The sequence below is a fragment of the Pleurodeles waltl genome, chromosome 1_1 (genome assembly GCF_031143425.1).
Source record: "Pleurodeles waltl isolate 20211129_DDA chromosome 1_1, aPleWal1.hap1.20221129, whole genome shotgun sequence".
Classification (NCBI taxonomy): Eukaryota; Metazoa; Chordata; class Amphibia; order Caudata; family Salamandridae; genus Pleurodeles; species Pleurodeles waltl.
The window spans coordinates 517,689,514-517,707,443 of record NC_090436.1 but is presented as its reverse complement, the minus strand read 5'-3'; the positions used below and the strand labels follow the sequence as shown (position 1 = coordinate 517,707,443).

The window sequence follows — 17,930 nt, the reverse complement described above, 5'->3', positions numbered from 1 at the left end:
AATAAGAATTAGGATTTGGATACCCATTACCGAATTGCAATTTGGGTTTGCGATTAGATTCCCAAATGATATTTGGAAGGGGCATGTTCAGGGTGTCCGTTCCAAAACAGCGATTCGGAATGGGATGTAATAGGATTTTGCAACCAGATTCTGGTTGCAAAGTATTAACATTTTGCCAATTACAGAAAAGCAGTGGTAACCCATTCACATAGGGTGTGTTGACTAAAGAACAGTTTTAAGAGTAGGCAGTACCCTAGAATGTTTGCATACATTTTTGTTTCCTTTTTAGACACATACTGTTTGCCGTTAAGGAAAACGGGCTGTATTTAAAGAAAAAAATGACTGCTTTATTTAACAGCAATCACAGACATGGTGGTCTGCTGATCCCAGCAGGCCACCATTCCTTTGAAGACAGCAAATCATAGTGGGTCACAATTTGTGATCTACCTTATTAACATTCATGCGGTAGATTGGATTGTGACTCACTACGATTTGGTATTTTGTGAACTAACCTATTAGTAGTCGGTGGGCAAAATACACTGGTTGTAAAAAGATTGATCACAAATTGCGACCGGTGTTTAGTACATCTAGCTCATAAAGTATAACAATATCAAATAACAAAAACACAACTACAACAAATTCTTTCTTTGAATGACATAAACAATCAACAGAGATGTGATAAGAAATAATGCATAATTATAGGCAGAAAGTAGCCTATTTACAGTGAAGTAAAACAACCAAAAGGAACACAGAAAAATGAAAGCAATTATAAAGAGAGTTGAAAAAAATCCAGCGTCAATGTCATTTGTCATTGATGCCCATAGCTAGAGAGTTTGCTGCTTTAATTACTACTTAACCCCCTTCGCTGCCAGGCGTTTTCCCCCTCAGGTGCTAGGCCTTTTTGGGCAATTTGGGGCAGTTTGCGCTTAGGCCCTCATAACTTTTTGTCCACATAAAATACCCATGGCAAATTTGCGTCCTTTTTTTCTGACATCCTAGGGATTCTAGAGGTACCCAAAGTTTGAGGGTTCCCCTGGAGGAGACCAAGAAATTAACCAAAATACAGCGAAAATTTCATTTTTTATTTTATTTTAAATGGGAAAAAGGGCTGCATATGGAGACTTGTGACTTTTTCCCTAAAAAGGGCATCAACAAAGAGTTTGCGGAGCTAAAATCACCATCTTCCCAGCTTTCAGGAACAGGCAGACTTGAATCAGAAAACCACATTTTCCAACACAATTTTGGCATTTTACTGGGATATACCCCATTTTTACTATTTTTTGTGCTTTTTGCCTCCTTCCATTTAGTGACAGAAAATGGTGTGAAACGAATGCTGGATCCCAGAGAGCTAAACATTTCTGGAAAGTAGACAACATTCTGAATCCACAAAAGAGTCATTTGTGTAGATCCTACAAGGTTTTCCTACAGAAAATAACAGTTGAAATAAAAAATATTGAAATTGAGGTGAAAAAAAAGCAATTTTTCTCAACGTTTTACTCTGTTACTTTTTCCTGCCATGTCAGATTTTCAAAAGTAATATACTGTTACGTCTGCTGGACTCTTCTGGTTGCGGGGATATATAGGGTGTGTAGGTTCATCAAGAACCCTATGTACCCAGAGCCAGTAAAGGAACTGCACGTTGCAATGGGTTTTCATTGTATACCGGGTATATAGCAGTTAATTTGGTGAAATATAAAGAGTGAAAAAAAGGTAGCAAGGAAACCTTTGTATTTCCAAAATGGGCTCAAGATAAGGTGTTGAGAAGCAGTGGTTATTTGCACATCTCTGAATTCCGGGGTGCCCATACTGGCATGTGAATTACAGGGCATTTCTCAAATAGACATCTCTTTTACACACTGTCTTACGTTTGGAAGGAAAACATGAAGAGAAAGACAAGGGGCAATAACACTTGTTCAGCTATTCTGTGTTCCCCGAAGTCTCCCAATACAAATTGTACCTCACTTGTGTGGGTAAGCCCAATGCCCGTGACAGGAAACGCAACATGGACACATCACATTTTTACATTGAAATCTGACTTGTTTTTTGGAAAGTGCCTAGCTGTGGATTTTGGCCTCTAGTTCAGCCGGCACATAGGGAAACCTACCAAACCTATGCATTTTTTAAACCCAGACACGAACGGGAATCCAAGATGGGGTGACTTGTGAGGCTCTCACCAGGCTCTGTTACCCAAAATCATTTGCAAACCTCAAAATTTGGCAAAAAACACCTTTTCCACACATTTCAGTGACAGAAATTTTTTGAATCTGAGAGGAGCCACAAATGTCCTTCCACCCAGCGTTCCCCCAAGTCTCCAGATAAAAATTGTATCTCACTTGTGTGGGTAGGCCTAGTGCCGGCGACAGGAAATGCCCCAAAACACAACGTGGACACATCACATTTTCCCAAAGAAAACAGAGATTTGTTTGCAAAGTGCCTAGCTGTGGATTTTGGCCTCTAGCACAGCTGGCACTTAGGAAAACCTAGCAAACCTGTGCATTTTTTATACTAGACACCTAGGGGAATCAAAGATGGGGTGACTTGTGGGGCTCTCACCAGGCTCTGTTACCCAGAATCATTTGCAAAACTCAAAATTTGGCAAAAAACACTTTTGCCACACATTTTGGTGACAGAAAGTTCAGGAATCTGAGAGGAGCCACACATTTCCTTCCACCTGGCATTCTACCAAGTCTCCCGATAATAACTGTCCCTCACTTGTGTGGGTAGGCCTAGCGCCCGCGACAGGAAACGCCCCAAAACACAACGTGGACACATCACATTTTCCTAAAGAAAACAGACCTGTTTTTTGCAAAGTGCCTAGCTGTGGATTTTAGACTCTAGTTCAGCTGGCACCTAGGAAAACCTACCAAATCTATGCATTTTTGAAAACTAGACACCTATGGGAATCCAAGATGGGGTGACATGTGGGGCTCTCACCAGGTTCTGTTACCCAGAATCCTTTGCAAACCTCAACATTTGGCAAAAAAAACACTTTTTCCACACATTTCAGTGACAGAAAGTTCTGGAATCTGAGAGGAGCCACAAATTTCCTTCCACCCAGCATTCTGCCAAGTCTCCCAATAAAAATGGTACCTCACTTGTGTGGGTAGGCCTAGTGCCAGCGGAAGGAAATGCCCCAAAACACTATGTGGACACATCACAATTAACAAATTCAAAACTACCTGTTTTTGCAGGGGAGGCATCTGCATTTTTGGTCCTGGGCTCAGCAGCCATATAAGGAAACCTACCAAACCCAAACATTTCTGAAAACTAGACACCCGAGGTAGTGCAGGGAGGAGTGACTTGCGTGGATCCCCCAGTGTTTTCTTACCCAGAATCCTCAGCACACCTGAAATTTAGCTAATAAATCATATTTTTCCCACATTTCTGTGTGGGATCACCACAGCGGCACAAGTTTCCTTCCTCCCAACATTCCCGTCAGTCGCCTTGTAAAACTTATATCTCACTTGTGTAAGTGGGCCAAGTGTCTGTGACAGGGAAGAGCCAAAAACATGTCAAAATTGAGGGGGAACCAAAGTGGGTCCAAAAGGGCAGTTTGAAAAAAACATTTTTAGGCTGACAAGTGGAGCAGAATTTTTATCAGTAGAGATGCAACAATGCTGGGTGGTAGGAATTTTGTGGATTCCTGCAGATTCCAGAAGGTTCCATCTAAAAAATGTGGGAAAAATGTGTGAGTTCCAGCAAAGTTGGAGGTTTGCAGGGCAGTGTGGGTAAGAAAATGGTGTGGGGTGCAAGTGAAGCACACCACCCGGGACTCACCTACATGGTTAGTTTTCAGATGTTCTCGGTCTCATAGATTTTTATACATGGTAGTGTCCTAAAGACTAAAAGTGCAGCCCTCACCATTCCAAGTGGGACCATTTTGAGAGTTAAAAAAGCTCTCATGGCCCATATGTAAAACCAAAACCCAAAATAATCAAATGTCCTCTTGCTTGCCATGGGATAAGATGTTTTCATGTACAGGGGGAGAGCTGAAAGACTATTATCCCCTTCAGTTGGGGTGGGGTCATAACCATGCCAATACTGGTTGGTAGCCACCACCCCACTATTTTTTTATTTTTTTAAAATTCCCTGTCATCTAGTAGGCTTTCTGCCTCCCCAGGGAGTGGATCGGGGGCAATTGCCCCATCTGCCCATCGTTGGGCAAAACAACTTTGTCCCCATTTAGTTGGTATGGGGGGTATGGCAATTCCCCTACTCTCTTTTTTTAAAACAAATTCCCTGCCCTGGGGGCAGAAGGGCCTTACAAAAATAGGCCGATCTGCCCCCAAGAGGGGCAGAAATGGCCAACAGTAATTTGCCACCTTGGGGAGCAACCCTTGCCCAAGGGGCTGCCCCACCCAAAACAATACACACACACACACCAGTCCCTGGTGCCTAAGTGGGAGGGCAGAAATGTCCTAAAATAAATTTGCCCCCCCGGGGAGCGACCCTTGCCAAAGGGGTCGCTCCCCTTGTGTGAAATTGTCTCAAAAAAATTAAAATCCCTGGTGTCTTGGTGGTTTCTGCTCCCCTTGGCGGCAGATTAGCCTAAGAAAAATAGGCTGATTTTCCCCCGAGGGGGGGCAGAAATGGCCTGAAATAAATTTGTCCCAAAAGGGAGCGACCCTTGTCTAAGGGGTCGCTCCCCATCTGTAGAACAAAATAAACAAAACAAAAAATCCCTGGTGCCAAGTGATTTCTGCCCCTCCGGGGGCAGATTGGCCTAATTACAATAGGCCGATCTGCCCCAGGGGTGCAGGAAAGGCCTAATAATAAACTGTCCCCCTGGGGAGCGGCCCTTGCCTAAGGGGCCGCTCTCCTTCTACCTAAACCAAGAATAAAAAAATAAAAAAACATCCCTGGTGTCTAGTGGGTTCTGACCCCACAGGGGCAGATCAGCCTAATTAAGATAGGCGATCTGCCCCCAGGGGGGCAGAAAAGGCCTTCTAAAAAATGCCCCCCCCCCGATCAACCCTTGCTCAATGGGTCGCTCCCCTCATGCATATTACACTCACCATAAAAAATGTTTTTAAAATATTCCCTGGTGTCTAGTGGGCATTTATGCTGCCGATATCTTCACAATGGGGCAGCAGAAATGCTCAGAGAGACATCAAAGGAAAGGAAAGACCTTTCCTTTCCTTTGATGCCTCTTCCGTCCCCAGCACATGATCGGAAGAGAAATGCTTTTGCATTTCTCTTCCGATCCACGCTGGAAGCTGAGCTTCCAGTGTGAGGGGCAGCCTCACTGGGGGGAGCGGGTCAGAGGTGGAAAGAGGCTCCTATGATCCCCCCATGAGCCAGGTCAGGGACGTAACGGTTACGTCCTTGGCGCCGCAGCGCCACAGTCAAGACTTGGCACCTCAGCGCCGCAGTCAAGGACGTAACCGTTACGTCCTTGGCTGCTAAGGGGTTAAAACTCGTATTGTTATGTTCTAGCCCCAGAACTGCAGAAAGTTCATTCCAAAACTTTGCTCTAGCTTCCTTCTGGTCTTTATTGTGAGTCAGAAGGAAAGGCATTCCCTGGAGAGATATGCTCCTCCTGAATCTAAGTTTTGATGAGCGCAGGAAGGCTCTCCATAACACCGCATCAGGCCTGAAATCAGGAATTGCATGTGGGATGGAACTCATTAAATAGGGCTATCACGTTTTCCAAAATTATAGGCCTGGAATCTCATAAGAGACAGTTACTGGAATGGATATACTTACCAGGACCGAGATCTATGGATCTGGTGTCTTCATGTCCAACAAATATCAGCTGATTTGGAATGTGGCAATTCGTATTCTACCCCCAAATTTGGATAATTAGGATAACCGACTTTAGGGGATTGTGCAGAAGTGCATAAGTATCAAGGTTAGAGTATGGTAATTCCCTCTCGTAGGGCTGTCCTATTGGCTGCGGCCTGCTTTGTCTCAGATAGCTGCAGTTTGGTCATATTATCTGCGTCCATAACATGCTGCAATGGCTACCTATTAATACAAAGTACATTTGCAAAATGTCCTGCATGGTGCATAGAATTCTGCACACTTGTACTCCCTGGTACCCCGGCTCAGAAAATGAACTTCTCAGGGGTCTCCTCCTCTTGAAACAGTCGTGTTTTAAAAAACGCTGCAACGTGGAACAATCATTCACAGGACGTGACTGGAGTCTCTGAAACTCCCTTGCCCCAAAGCCTGGGTATGTATGCCCTTTACATGCTATCTGGCCTTCTATTTAGGATACATGTTCTCTCCCGATCCTCTTAATGCCCACTATTATGCTAGAAATGCAGGAGGCTCTCTCTCTGCTTTGGGACTCTTGTTATTCCTTCATGTCATTCATTGTAGGTATTTTCTCTGTCAGCGCTATGCTGTACTCCACATCTGTAAAACAGAAATATAGAAATGCTTTATATGCATAATTCGGTATTAATATCGTGCTACATTTGTCTTAATCGGATTTCCGTAAAGTGTTCTAATGCCACCTGGCACATGGTTCATGCTAAACAGAGTTACAAACTAGAACTACCCCTGTTAGTGAATTCCCCCAAAAATGTCAATACAGAGTCCTCTGGTAAACAAGGGGCTAATACCCGAAGCAATATTAAGAGTAACCTTATTGCACCGTTATTAATAGTAACGCACTGTAACAGTGCAGCTGCACATTTTACCTCTTGTTTGCATTTTTTGTTTCTATAGTGTTCTGTTGGCGACTACCTGACATCAAATGTCTGACATGTGATACAATAGTATCGCACAGATCAAAATTCATGACAGTGACTTAAGTTTACTGTAATTGATTCTCGCACATTCGGTATTGGAGGGTTGTGTTGCATTGTATTCATTGCATTAGCTTGGCACTACCCTGACATTTCCCTGGGCAGGACAACCATACAGTCGCTATCAGAATGCGTACGTGATCAATGTACATATCATGCAAAATGCACGTATCAGTGTGTTATATGCCTTAGTGAATCACACAGACTCTACAGATACAAAAATATATAATTTTGCAGAAGTAAGTCTCACATTTACCTAGGGAAAACTTGGCGGCCATGATGAAAATGTCTTTCCCTTTCGGATGGAAGTCGGCGAAGTATGAAGTAGAAACAGTTTTGCACTTCTCTATCATGAAACCTGCCATACTGATGACAGCTATCCATTCTCAACCAGATTAATGGAACAGCAAGATTAGGAGCACTGGCATGTTCTGCATCTGACTTTGAAGTGAAAATTTCTGAAGGGGTTCTGCAAAACGTTAAGCACTTAAAATTGATCAACACCCAAGAAGTGATAACGAGATTAGAGGATGATTAAACTCTTATCAGTGGAATTCGAATGAGAGACCTGCCAGGACAACAGCACAAACAAGTGCTTTCTTGTATTTAACTCTGTTTCCCTGTCAGTGACACGAGTCCAGATACAATCAGACGGCTGTTTTTATCAGGCACTTAAACACAGACTGCCGGGGTCTTTGGGGTTTATAAACTAATTTCCAAGCACTTGTTAAAGGTATGTAAGCATGCGGCTTCAATTTATCTTTTCTTTAGTGCAACTGACACGGTGAATTATGAAGTCAAACCCTAGGCTACAAAACGCCTGTACAGATTTCCCCTTTTACTAACAATTAACAACTGGACTTTAAGCAGAGATCAATTGCACTTCGTGTAGTGAATGATGGCAATAAACACATTAGTTGTGTGCTCTCTAATGTCTATTGGTTTACAGGCCAACGCTTGTTTAAAGCAGCATATTTGTAGGTTGTAAATTAGTCATCACTGTTGTCACAATGAACTTAACCAGATGTGGCACAGAAGTAGGTCCTCCGAGCATGCAAGAGAAGGATTGCATGTAGGTAACAAACAGCCGTGCGTTACACACTTACAGGTCTTTTCATAAACTGCATTCTGTAGTTCGTTTAGTAGTACAATAGTGCTACTCGGATACTACAAAATGCAATTAACCAATTTATGTGTGGGGTGCCTGCCTCTGCTTCTCCTATCTTTTCTTGGCAGAGATCATTGCCAGAGTGCAGAGATCTTCACACATGTACCCAAACGTTTTTGTAGTAAATATGTAAGGGAGCAGGGCCAGACTGGCCGTAGTTGGCATCAGGCGTTCAGCAGCAATCCAGCGTAACCCACTCACTCTCGTTTTCAGCCTCTGTGCGAGGGCTGGTCTGACAGAATTGCCAGGGCTGCTTTGGGTTCCCAGTCCAGCTCTGGAAGGAACATTTCTTAATACTAAATAGGAGGGGTTTAGAGATGGGTAAGTACCGCCCACAAAAGAAGAATACCATTGCTGTTCTCAAACTGTACTTCTAAAGTTACTGCAGCCAAAAAGAACCCAGCACATTAGTAAATGTGTTCCAACTCGACCTGGAGTAAGTCCAACACTGCACATCATCACAAATGATACTGCAAGATATAAAGAACAATGGAGCTAAGAAATAACTATTGAAATATATTGCAAAATAATGGAACTTTTTTTGTATTTGAAGATCCTAATTTGTATACTTTGTAATTAAATTCAATGTACTTTTATTTCCCTTTTTTAATCACCCAAACATTTGTTTTATTTTTTATATCAAATCCAGTTACATTTTAAGCCAAGGCTAATATTTCTTACCCTTGTATTTCTTTCTAAAAAGCAAACCCTGTTGTATTTTATAAATATGCTAATATTATTTTAAAGTCCTAATTTTACCTTCAAAGGAAATGCTTCTGAATATTATAACAAGGTTTACAACACTCACAATGCACCAGGTAATGTAAGGAGTGATTTTTCTGAACTCTACCACTCATCTATAGAAGAAACACCTCACACCAATCAATCACAGCCCAGCTGCTCAAACACCAAACAACATTTTATGCCTTCACTATGTAGGTGAATGTGTTTTTTGGTCTGTCTCTCATTTTGAGGAGTAATTATTAGAGTGGGAGGGGAGACATGTTTTACAGGCAAAGGATCAACATTTTTTTGCATGACCAGTAAAGAGTCATGCCAGATGCTGGTTCTCACCTGATGTGATCCTCGACCTGATTGCAGGCTGGGAGCATGAGCTAATTTCAGCTAGAACTAACTCTCAGGCTATCCCTACCTATATCAAAATAGTGGCTGGATCCCATTTCATGGCCACTGGATCTTTCAGCTCTGACAGTGATGGAATCTCAGATGCAAGCCAGTTTTAATGCATTTATGAGGTACTGAAATGTATCAACACCAGAGTACACACGTTTATCACCATGCCACTCTCACTGGTGGAAAGGCAAAGGATGACAAGGGAATTTTATGCCTTTGCTCACTTTACTCATGTGCTAGATACCATTGACTGTACCCATGCGGCACTTCAGCCACCTCACAGCACACCTTTTCTGCAACATACACATCTGGCACTCCATCAAAGTGCAACCTGTCAGCAGTGCAACTTCTGCTTTACTAATGTTTATGGTGCCTGCTGCTTATCTGATGTGTCTGCAAGTGCACATGACAGCTACCACTCCTGTCAGTCAGGTTGCTTGGTTGTTAGAGAGTTTGGTGACATGGCTCGGGGTAAGTAAGAACATCTCACTCTAGGCCTAAATGTGCATCTTGTACATACTCATTAATCACTAGAGGGCAATACAAAGACATTACCCTGACACTCACTGCATATAAGCAGATATGATATACTACATTTAGAAAAGAACTCTCTTTTACGAAATATCACATCTTTGTTGCAGAGAACCCATACATACATGTGCCATTATTTAATGCACTTTTGGAATCCTTACGTTGTGATTCAGATACCTTGACTGTAAGGGTGGGTACCCCTAGATGTTATGTGCAAGACTGTTGTGTCCTGTTGTGTGTTGCACAACATTGCCATGCAACGCCCATTTCATATAGCTCTTGACTCTGATCTACAACCACATCCAGGCAGGCACTCGGGGTGGAGGACAGAATAGGGATCAGGGTACTCAAATGCAGGATTGGCTAGGTAAGTATTTTCTTTCCTTGAAATGCTGGTTTGGTTCCGGCAGTTATGTGGGTGGACAATCTCTTATCAATGATGAGGGGTGGGCTACTACCACACTGTTCTTACATACCATTCTCAGGGATCTCTATTTATTTCACACAATGTCATAAAGAGTCTATATTCTAGTCAAAAATAATTGGCCTCTTCATTTCCCAAAACATTCAAACAAATGTCATTACCAAGACAGGTACAAACTCTCATATAGATAAAACATACTAAAACCTTATTGTACACACATACATTAGTTACACAGGCATTACGTTATCAGTTTTGCAATTCTTTCAATTGTTTTGGGTTTTCTCTACACACAGGGTTCTCCCTCCTGCATGTGTTTTTGGTATCTCACATTCTTTCCTGCATACAGATAGTTCCCTCCCACCTGGGGAGTCTCAGCCATGCATGTGGAGTCTCTGCCCCAGATGCATGACGAAGAACTCTGCACTTGGGTGGACATCTCTGCCTACTGCAACAAACCGAACAAGGAAGTCTGCCATTTTGAGGTCATTCTGAGCAAACATCTTAACACTACAATTGACCTGCCCTGCAAAGCATTGGGTGTCAACACCCGGCGGGTGAAGTTCTGTTGTAAGCACTGGGAGGACCATCGTTGCTGGGCCCTAATTAAGGCTAAGGACATTCTGTACTTGTCCTCCCAGCCACTGTTCTGATATCCCATGAATTACATTACTGTACAGGAGGGTCCTGGGAGCAGCCTGGCTGACCCTCCCTACGTAGCTGGAAGAGTTTGAGCAGTAGACAGACAATAAGTTTATTTTTGAATATTCACGTAAGTGCACATGCATCTTAAGAGAGGTGTTGGATTATGTGTTCCTTTAGAGCTCTGTTCTAACATTCCATGTTGTCTTAAACTTATGTTACTTGTGTGTTATGAAAGGACTGAACATTTACAATTACTAACATGTATGTATAGTTGTAGTTTTGTTTGGATCTGATCTTCGAAAACTTCTTCCTTGTGGTTGCCTTGACTGCCTCTGATGAGTATCACACATGCAGTTCTTCAGGGTCCATGGCTGAGTGCCCTTGGTGCTCCTCTGGAGTGACAGTAAGTTTCCTTTGGTGTTCTCCACTGAGTCTCTCCTCGAGATGGTAGAATAAACCAGGCTATGATCCCTGTCTTGTTACAGTGCCGCCTTTGGCATTCAGGGTCACCAAACCTGCTCCTCCCTCAGGTGATGGCCCAATCGGCTTAGCAGCTGCTTCCTCTTCCCAATGGCCCCATCTGGCATAACGTTCACTGACTTATGCAATGCACATGAATGACAGCCGGATTGGCACTGAGAACTTCATGGCCATCCCCTCTGGGCTAAAGGATCTCCAACTTAAAGCTACACACAGGCAATGATCGGATCGATGCAGCAGCCACCTCATCATATCTTACTAGAGAGAACCACTCATCAGGATCTCCCACTGGACATTGCTCCCTCCAGCAATATCTTCTTCCTCAGAGGGCACACTGGTATTGGAAAGCAGAAAGGTACTGGTGCTCCAGGCTCCAGGAGCAAGTGGTCTTGAATGCCCCTGGGTTGTGTCCCATCATCCAGCTGGTCACATGCAGATGTCTTGCAGAGCATCTGCTCCTCGCACATCCCATCTGGCTGCCGGACAGTTGATGATATTGAGGATTTTGAGCTCTCCTTCTTACAGTCCATTTCCAGACTCAAAATGTCATTTTGGGTCTGAATCTTTGAAGTTTGGACTCTGCTCCCTTTTGAGGTGGCCTCTCCTCTACCTTGCCTTTTCTCCATAAATCAGTCTGTCACCTCATGAGTGATTCCAAATCTGCCATACAATACAGGTCATGGGGGGGATCAAGTTTCACACCTGGGTGTCTGTCACATTGATATGTGTATCAAAAGGTTACCCCAAGGCCTCAGCCCTAGTCTTTATTATTTTCTTTTCAGCCACATCTTGTTTCTCAGATGTGCCCACACCCCTTGCCAGTGACCTCTTCCTCAATCAAAGAGCACTCTTTGAAGTGTGTTGGAGAGCCTGACTCTCCTTCCTCCAGTGTGTCGCAGCCAGCTCACAGAAATGAAGCAATTCACCAACCTGTCTGGGGGAATTCTCCACTTCCAGTCAGCCCTGGGTCTCCCAAAATTGAACCAAGATTCTTCCATGTATTGTACTACTCACAGGCACACATACACCCAGCACATGCATACAATGCACACACACCGCAGCCAAAGGTGACTTAAGCACACAGCAGAGGAACTTTACATATGTGAGATGGCAGGCCTAATTCCAGTGACACAGGTAGAAAGGCCCGTTCACGTCTACAGATCACTACATAGCATGCTGCCACCACTGTGCTTGTGCTGCTTAACTCCTGGTAAAGGCAATTGCCTTTCACCATTATGAGGGTTGCGCTATAAGCTCCCCTCCCAGTCAACAAGACTGCAATTTGTGAGACAAGCCTATGTCATGGTGCACACACATAATCGGTGTTCACCCATGACAACAACATCAGTATTAGGGATCCAGAGATCAATGCATCTTGGGCACTCCAGGCCGGGGTACATATCTCTCACCATGTGAGAAAGTTTTCCAACAAGAACTCCATTCCACCATTCCATAGAGACTTCAAGCTGCAACCCAGCACAGCCATCACCTCCTTCTCCCAGAGTTTGTCTTAGAAGACCACCAGCAATTAATGAAGTGAGCTCTCAGGATATCCAGGACTTAGTTGGAGAAGGCTGGATACTTTGAGAGATGGTCACTGAACAGTTCTGAATTATGTGAGGCCTCATGACTTCCTTGATAGCAGTATTTATGTTGTGTCTGTCTTGCCAAGCCATCCCACCTAATGTTGTCTCAACTCCCATTTCATCTGTCATCCCAGTTTCTCCTGCTAATTCGGTGTTTACCTTCTTCCCTTGGGGTGCCTGGTTCTGCCACCACGGCCAGTCTTTTAACATCTGTATCAGAAACAGACTTCACCATTGTTGAGGTGAAGACAGAGAGCGAAGATGGCCAGTAGCTTTTTTTCCCAAGCTAGGAACATTACTCAAACAGTCCCCTGGTGGAATTACTTTATTACTTTTTTATATTTTCAGACAGTGGAATCTTTTTTTGGCCTATTTACCTTGTGCTTTGATTGTTCTCCTTTGTATAAAAGCTTCGTAAATTGATGCTTCTTCATATGTTTTTATTATTTGCTCACCTCCTCCAAGTTTTAATTTCCTCTGTGCTTTAAGAATCCATTTAGTTAAATTTCACCCATTTCCAAGGACAGATTTTAGTTTTCCTAAAAATAATGAAGTTTTAAAAACATTTTCAATGTAATTATCTATATATGTAAATACTAAAATTACAAAATGAATGTCTTTCTTGTTGTTTGCAAGTTTTGTAGATTAGGTAAAAGTTGTTTTCACATTCTGTGTGGGGCAGTAGTGTCTCTCTCCTCATTCAGGCCCTTCCCCTTCTTGAGCAGCTCCCACTCCTCCTTCTCCATTTCTTATTGAGTAGTGTTGTCTGCTGAAATTGTTGTTTGGAGGAAGATTGGAGTTTCTCTTCAGATTGGTCACCATCCTCTGCTTGTAGATAGTTCAGCATCATGGCCAATGCAATGTCCCCAGTACTTGGAAGAAAAAGATCTACATAGCTGAGTTACATCAAAAATGTCTACATTTCAAAACAGTATTTTAGTAAACATTGTTATGCAAATAAATAATAAAGTTAGTACCAGGTGAACATAAAAAAAAAAAAAAAAATATGAAGGGCTAACACATGGGTGGTATTATTATATCTCAGCCATGTTAACTCACCAGCTCCAGCCACAGGCATTACATTTTTGGAGACAACCTTTGAGGACAGCTGCTGAACCTACGTCCTTGTAATTGTTGCTTCCAATTTATTCCTTGATCTAGCAGCTATAAAGACAATAATTTTGCTCAATGGATATTGCTAGTCTATAAAAAAGAATAACAAAAAATGCTGACATATTAGAGATATGTACAAGAAAGAAAAATCTTCAACACAAATAAAAAAAAGGTTTAACATTTGATAGATAATTGCGATACTGAACAGCCTAATGATGAAATGCAGAAGGTAAGATCAGAGTTTCCCAGACCTACTTACCAATAGATGGCAAAGGGTCTAATAGCTGCTGCCAGGATGTCCCCCGATGTCATTGGTGCTGATGCTCTCAAAGTCAACACATTTGGCTGTTTGTTAGAAATTGGGTAACTGGTTGAGTGGCGTGTGAGCCCTTGCCAAGCAGCAACCACAATCCTAGTCATGGTAAGGCACAAGCAACCCCAAATTAACCTGTGCTCAACCTATGGTAGCTTGGCACAGAGTAGTCAGGCTTAACATAGAGGCAATGTGTAAAGTATTTGTGCAACACTTCAAACAATGAAAACAACACACAAAAAGGACCCCACACCAAGTTAGAAAAATAGAAGTTAATGTAATAAATAAAACAATACTAAAAAAAGCAAAATCCCAACTTGGGTTAAGAATTTTTAAAGAATAAACTGTAAAACAGCATTTCGAAACCAACCAGGGATATTTGTTCGCACCAAACCGGTACAGTCAAATGTTCAGGCTGGCCGCAATGGAGTGCGAGTCAGCTACAGGGACCTAGTTAAGCCTGCTGAACCAAAGTACCTTAAATCTTGGTTGTGGAGCATTGCATGGGTCCAAAATACACGTGCATTATACAGCTGGGGTCATGCATTGGTTCCGAGATGCATCAAGCGTGTGGTGTGTGATCCTGGTGCGTTGACATTGAGGATCCAGTCGACGGGGCTTGTGATGCAAAAACTGGTGTTGAAGATGTGTGGTGCAGTTGAGATAATGCGTTGCTTCTGATACATGCAGTGTGAGTGATGCAGAGGTTCAGCAGTATTGCCAAGGCTGTCATCGATGAGAGATGTGCGAACCTTTCACCAGGGAAAGCGTTATGCCATTTGATTCCGAAGGCAATGCGCTGGTCCCACGATGCGACGATGTGAGTCTGTTCTGACCCACGCTTTGTGGTGATGCACCAGTTCTGTTCCATGAAAAAAGCAGTGATGCATCATGTCTGGTCCCGCAGCAGATGATGCATCGGTTACGCTGGAGCAAGCACCTCAGGTCCCCGTCCAAGGGTCCAGGATTGGGGGGGCATCACTTGGCAGGGCAGATTCACAGTTGGCAGAGTCCAGGTGCAGATGCAAGGCGGTTGGAAGTCTTTTATGTCCCTAAGACTTCAAATCAAGAGGCCAGCCAACTAGCCCATGGAGTCACTCTGGGTTAGGTGGTCGAAAGATGCAGGTCCAGTCATGCTCACTCCCAGTTAAGAAAGTAGCGGACACAGGTCAGCAGAGCAGGAGTGCAGCAAGACAGCAGTCCAACAGAGTGGCAGGCCTTCATCAGCACAGCAGTCCTTCTTCCTGGCAGAGTATTTACAAGTCCAAAAGTGTACTGAAGTAGTGATGTCTGAGGTCCAGTATTTATACTTTGCAGTCCAGGTTCTGGAAGGTGGGCGAAGCTTCTATGCAGTGGCTTTGCAATGCAAGGAATCCGTTTCCTTCCCTGACGTGGCTCCAAGTTGGCTGAAGTGACAATACAGAGTTATTAAGCCCTTTGTGTGTGGAGAGGCCACAGCCTATCCAGGTGTAGGTGAGGCTGTGTGCAGCTGCTCCCTCGCATCCTGTCCACGATGACCCATTAAGTCAAACCGAAACTCTAGGAGGAATAAACAAAGCCCTGCTACACCCAGTCACATGGCCAGAGACAGGCTACAGGCACCAAATGGCTAAGGTAAGAAAATGCCAACTTTCTAAAAGAGGTATTTTCAGAATTAGAATTTAAAATAAGACTTTACCATAATATAGGATTTTAAATGTGATTTCAGAGACACCAGACATGAACAGGTCACCTCCTACTCTTTGGAAGTTACATTTGTAAATGTAATGTAATAAGGCAACTCAAATGTTATCCAATAAAAGAGATAGGCCTTCCAGTAGTGAAAAATGAATTTCAGAGTTTTTCACCATGAGGACATGTGAAACTAAAAGGTATGTGTTCTACTCTTTAACTACATTACACCCTGCCCTCTAGGCTGTCCAGGGCCTACCCTAGGGGTGACATATATCTATTAAAGAGGAAGATTTGGGCCTGGCTAAAGGCTTATTGACAAGTCTACATGGCAGTTTAAACTGCATACACAGGCTCTGCAATGATAGGCATGAGAAATTTTTTAAGGGCGACTTACTTGGGTGGCACAATTAATGCTGCAGGCCTACTAGTAGCATTAAATTTACAGGCCCAGGGCATATGTAGTGCACCTTACTAGGGAAGTGTAATTAAATTAAATATGCCAATTGGGGAATAAGACAATGGGGGTCATTACGACGGGTAATGTAGCGTCCGTACCGCCAACAGGCTGGCGGTACGGAGGCCCTTATTACGACCGCGGCGGTAGCGCCGCGGTCGCATCGCCGGGGCCGGCGGTTTCCCGCCGTTTTAGCCCCGGCCGTGATAATCCGACAGGGCAGCGCTGCAAGCAGCGCTGCCCTGGGGATTATGACATCCCTACCACCAGCCTGTTTCTGGCGGTTTGCACCGCCAGGAAGAGGCTGGCAGTAAGGGGTGTCCTGGGGCCCCTGGGGGCCCCTGCACTGCCCATGCCACTGGCATGGGCAGTGCAGGGGCCCCCTAACAGGGCCCCGGCCAGCTTTTCACTGTCTGCATAGCAGACAGTGAAAAGCGCGACAGGTGCAACTGCACCCGTCGCACGGCCGCAACACCGCCGGCTCCATTAGGAGCCGGCTCCTATCCCGCCAACCCAGCGGGAATGTCGTGATGGGGGCCGCTGGAGTGCGGCCGTATTGGCGGCCGCACGGCGGTTACCGCTTGTCGGGCGGCGGTATCCACCCGCCAATGCCGTAATGAGCCCCAATGTTACCACATTTTGAGGAGTAAGCACATGCACTTTAGCACTGATTAGCAATGGTAAAGTGTGAAGAGTCCTAAGGCCAACATAAATAAGTCCAGCAAAATGGAGAAGGAAAGGCAAAAAATCCAGGGGGAGGCAAACCCAGGACTGACCGATCTAACACTGTTGTATTGCAGAAGGTGACAGGAGTGAGAGAGAGAGGGTGAGTCATACATAGGGAATACATCATTGTATATCATATAAGAAGGTACTATTTATATGGTTTCCATTCTCATTTCGAGACCCAAACTGATTGCTTTCCTGCAAGTTAAGACAAAGTCTAACAGAAATCGTATAGTGCTGCGACACAATGGCAAGTGTGAGGAACATTTTTATAGAAGAATATATCATTTATAAAACAATTGCATTATTGTGATCCGTGTGCCAATAGTATGTTTGACAAAATAAAAACAGCTCCCTTGTAAGTGATAAATTAGGAGGTCAATTTCAAAGACAAAAGATTAGAAAATTTACTTACCAGTCTCTACCATCTGTGTGCAGTGCTAGGAGCCAAAGTCGATGTTTTGGCAGGTGATGGATAAAACAACAACACAGAGCCTCAAAAGGTTAAAATATAAATATGAATATATAATAGCGCAGCACTATAAGTATCAAATTTACATATCACTAGTTATAAGGCATTGCAAAACACATTGTGAAATACAGAGCTAGGATTTAACAAACCAATTGATAGAAATGTTCTTTAGTGTATTGGTGAGATCATTAGGCTAAGGACATACCTGTGTGTGTTGGTGTGTTGCACTGCAAGACATGCCCTGTTTATTGTCCTGCTGCAATTGCACAGATTTCAGCCCCAATTGAAGCAATTAATCCATGAAAAATACTGGTTGTATGAAAAAGTAGAAATGAAAATAAAAATAGACATTAGGGGCCTGATTACAACTTTGGAGGAGGTGTTAATCCGTCCCAAAAGTGACGGTAAAGTGACGGATATACCACCAGCCGTATTACGAGTCCATTATATCCTATGGA

The 17,930-nt window shown here is 43.6% G+C and overlaps 1 long non-coding RNA gene across 1 annotated transcript in view; it reads right to left on the bottom strand.

Annotated features, from left to right (window-relative positions):
• The window catches only part of LOC138285419 (uncharacterized), a 31,020-nt gene extending 14,760 nt beyond the window's left edge, over positions 1 to 16,260 (bottom strand). The window contains exons 1-2 of the long non-coding RNA XR_011201590.1: positions 13,780 to 16,260; positions 5,707 to 6,360 (exon numbers count right to left, since the gene is read on the bottom strand). This is a non-coding gene — a long non-coding RNA (uncharacterized lncRNA). The remainder of the gene's footprint in view (positions 1 to 5,706; positions 6,361 to 13,779) is intronic.
• Between the last annotated feature and the right edge of the window lie 1,670 nt (positions 16,261 to 17,930).